The following is a 4,058-nucleotide window of genomic DNA, read 5'->3' as shown; positions in this document are numbered from 1 at the left end:
TGTACCGGCCGTGTGCACTTAGACCTGCATGGCTTAATCTTTGAGACAAGCATATGTTACTGGCAGGATCAACCAGGTAGTGTAGCCGTAGGAGAGCCTCGCTCTGACCCGGGGTTCACGCGGCGCGGGTCCCGGTTTCCACCCCCCGGGGGGAGCGGGACCGGGGCCACTCTCGTGTGGCTCTCCCCTCTCGTAGGCTGAGGGGCGGCCGGGTGGGCCGTAACCGAGGAAAGGTGCGTTTCGCGGGGCCGGGTGGCCGCGACGGGCCGGGGGCGTCTCCGCCCTCGGTCGCCGAGGCCCTCGCCGGCCGCCGGTGGCGGACCTTCGCGTCTGACGGACCGTCTGAGTCTCCCGCGGAAAGGGTCGGGCGGGCTCCGGAGAGCCCCCCTGGAGGCGAGAGCGCCGGGTCGGGGAGGAACCGACCGCCCATGGCGGCCGACGCGCTAACGTCGGCCGGGCGGAGGCCTGCCCCAGGCGCAGTTCGATTTCCAGAATCTCAGGGCCATGACACACAAAGCGTATCCGGGCGTCACCCCGTAACGGGTCATTAAGGCTGAGACGTGGGCGGCCCTGTCCCGCCCGGGGTTTCGTTTAGCGGCCGACGCCGGTTCGTTTTGCGGCCGAACGACGCCGGTTCGTTTAGCGGCCGAACGAAGCCGGCTCGTTTAACGGCCGAGGCCAGCCGGGTTCGTCCCTTCCTTGGATGATTTGCCATTCGTAATAAGAATCGTCACTACCTCAGTGCAGAGGGACTTTTTCGAGGCATTTGTGTCCGCTCGAGAGGCCTCTCGCTGGGCTCGAGAGGTCATGGGATCCGGTAGCCTATCACCTTGGAGAATCAGCGAGGTGCTCTTCCCTATATACCCGATGGCACCTGTTCGGGCCACCGTCCCCTGCTGGACGGGGCCCGGCTCTGTACCGCCCCAGACAGAGCGCCTTCGTCGGTCACGAAGGCAGGGTCGTGGACCCTGGAAGCGCACGAGCCACCCGACTCGGCTTCCATAGCGGCTGGCGGCCCTGGCCCGCCCGAGACGAAGCGCCTTCGTCGGTCAGACAGATAGGGTCGAGGACCCTGGAAGTGCGAGAGCCACCCGACTCGACTTCCACGGCGGCCCGGAGGCCGGGCCCGTCCCCGTCCGTGCCCGGGGACGGGGCACCTTCGTCGGTCAAACGCGTTGGGTCTTGGACCCTGGAAGTGCACGAGCCACCCAACTCGACTTCCATAGCGGTCGGCGGCCCCGTACCGCCCCAGACAGAGCACCTTCGTCGGTCACGAAGAGAGGGTCTTGGACCCTGGAAGTACACGAGCAACCCAACTCGACTTCCATAGCGGTCGGCGGCCCCGTACCGCCCCAGACAGAGCACCTTCGTCGGTCACGAAGAGAGGGTCTTGGACCCTGGAAGTTCACGAGCAACCCAACTCGACTTCCATAGCGGTCGGCGGCCCTGTCCCGCCCCAGACGATGCACCTTCGTCTGTCACACAGATAGGGTCTTGGACCCTGGAAGCCGTCCCCCTCGACTTCCGTAACGGTCGGCGGCCCTGTCCCGCCGCAGACGGGTCACCACTCCGTCTGTCTGTAGGGTCTTGGACCCTGGAAGCCGCCCCACTCGACTTCCATCGCGGTCGGCGGCCCTGGCCCGCCGCAGACGGGTCGCCACTCCGTCTGTCTGTAGGGTCTTGGACCCTGGAAGCCGCCCCACTCGACTTCCATCGCGGTCGGCGGCCCTGGCCCGCCGCAGACGGGTCGCCACTCCGTCCGTCTATAGGGTCTTGGACCCTGGAAGCCGCCACACTCGACTTCCATCGCGGTCGGCGGCCCTGTCCCGCCGCAGACGGTGTGCCACTCCGTCTGTCACACAGATACATAAGGGTGTCTCGGAACCCCGGACGCCGACCGAGACGAAACGCGTGGGGTCGGTGCGCCCGAGAGGGTAGGGTGCCCCGGGGCCGGCCGCTCGCCCGACCGGCTTCCGGGACTCCTTGACCGCTCGGGAGACCTATCCACGCGCCCGCCCGACCGGCGGCCGGGGGCCCTCGACCGCCACACGCGTACCGACGACCGGGGGGTTTCCGTTTTACGGCCGACGCCGAGATCCTTCGACGGTTCCAACAGGGGTTGTTACGCTTTTGTGTTCGCCCGTGTCTGAGCATATATGGTCGGGTCGAACCTTTGAGGCCGTAGCCTGGAGATCCAGGGCGGATCTTTTCTCACAACACGTGTGTCTTTGAGGCCGTAGCCTAGATCCAGAGACTTTAGGATCTTTTTAGCAGTTTTAAGGCCGTAGCCTTGATCCAGGGCGGATCTTTTGAGCAGTTTTAAGGCCGTAGCCTTGATCCAGGGCGGATCTTTTCACAGGTTTTAAGCCGAAGCGCCTTGATCCAGGGACTTTTGGATCTTTTTTTGCCGTTTTTAGGCCGTAGCCTTGATCCAGGGCGGATCGTTTTGCGGCCGTAGCCGAGTTCCATCACCCAAGGTAGCTTTAGTTTTTAGGCATTAGCCTTGATGATCCAGGGCGGATCGTTTTGCGGCCGTAGCCGAGTTCCATCACCCAAGGTAGCTTTAGTTTTTAGGCATTAGCCTTGATGATCCAGGGCGGATCGTTTTTTCCCATCTTTCGGGTATGAGCTCTTTAATTGTGAGCCTTCGGCCGACACTCGCCCGGGGCGCTGCCTCACATCAGACGCCCTTCGTCCGTTCCAACCGTTCCAGTTCTTTTAACGGTTTTTCGTTCATCGCACACCGACGCGCACAGACCTTTCTTGGGATCTGTCGCAGGGAGGGAGGACGCTGGAGGTCCACTTCGAGGCACCCATCCCTATATACCCGATGGCACCTGTTCAAACGACCGCCCCTTGAGAGAAGGGGCCCTTCCCGTGGCTCGTCCGGGAGGAGGCGCCCGCGTCGGAAGGCGCCGTAAGGTCGGAGACCCTGGAAGTGCACGAGTCACCCGCTTTTACCTCCAGGCCCTCTGTCGTACTTCTCGTGTCCGCTCACGAGACCTCTTTTCGGCTTTATGGAAGTGCACGAGTCACCCGCTTTTGCCTTTTCTGGAAGTGCACGAGTCACCCGCTTTTGCTTCCAGGCCCTCTGTCGTACTTCTCGTGTCCGCTCACGAGACCTCTCTTCGGCCTGGGGGTGCGCCACGTACACCCCCGCGTCCGCATTCGAGTCACCTCTTCGGGCTCATGAGGTAGGGTCGGTGACCCTGGAAGTCAGAGACTTCCAGGCCTTCTGTCGTACACCCTCGCGTCCGCTCACGAGACCTCTCTTCGGCCTGGGGGTGCGCCACGTACACCCTCCCGCGTCCGCTTTCGAGTCACCACTCTGGGCTACGGAGGTAGGGACGTGTGCCCTGGAGGAACCTGACTTCCAGGAGGGAGGGCCGCCCTGTCAGGCCCGCTTTCGAGTCACCCATCTGGGCTAAGGAGGTAGGGACGTGTGCCCTGGAGGAACCAGACTTCCAGGAGGGAGGGCCGCCCTGTCAGGCCCGCTTTCGAGTCACCCATCTGGGCTAAGGAGGTAGGGACGTGTGCCCTGGAGGAACCAGACTTCCAGGAGGGAGGGCCGCCCTGTCAGGCCCGATTTCGAGTCACCCATCTGGGCTAAGGAGGTAGGGACGTGTGCCCTGGAGGAACCAGACTTCCAGGAGGGAGGGCCGCCCTGTCAGGCCCGCTTTCGAGTCACCCATCTGGGCTAAGGAGGTAGGGACGTGTGCCCTGGAGGAACCAGACTTCCAGGAGGGAGGGCCGCCCTGTCAGGCCCGCTTTCGAGTCACCCATCTGGGCTAAGGAGGTAGGGACGTGTGCCCTGGAGGAACCAGACTTCCAGGAGGGAGGGCCGCCCTGTCAGGCCCGATTTCGAGTCACCCATCTGGGCTAAGGAGGTAGGGACGTGTGCCCTGGAGGAACCGGACTTCCAGGAGGGAGGGCCGCCCTGTCAGGCCCGATTTCGAGTCACCCATCTGGGCTAAGGAGGTAGGGACGTGTGCCCTGGAGGAACCGGACTTCCAGGAGGGAGGGCCGCCCTGTCAGGCCCGCCTCGGAGTCACCTCTCT

General features: G+C 63.8%; 1 non-coding gene across 1 annotated transcript in view; it reads right to left on the bottom strand.

The window, feature by feature from the left end:
* The window catches only part of LOC135765098 (18S ribosomal RNA), a 1,855-nt gene extending 1,776 nt beyond the window's left edge, over positions 1-79 (bottom strand). Inside the window, exon 1 of the ribosomal RNA XR_010540447.1 lies at positions 1-79. This exon is cut by the window's left edge and continues 1,776 nt beyond it. This is a non-coding gene — a ribosomal RNA (18S ribosomal RNA).
* Between the last annotated feature and the right edge of the window lie 3,979 nt (positions 80-4,058).

Source organism: Paramisgurnus dabryanus, unplaced genomic scaffold (genome assembly GCF_030506205.2).
Source record: "Paramisgurnus dabryanus unplaced genomic scaffold, PD_genome_1.1 h2tg000159l_1_36349__unordered_in_group5, whole genome shotgun sequence".
Classification (NCBI taxonomy): domain Eukaryota; kingdom Metazoa; phylum Chordata; class Actinopteri; order Cypriniformes; family Cobitidae; genus Paramisgurnus; species Paramisgurnus dabryanus.
This window is presented reverse-complemented; position numbering and strand designations above follow the sequence as displayed.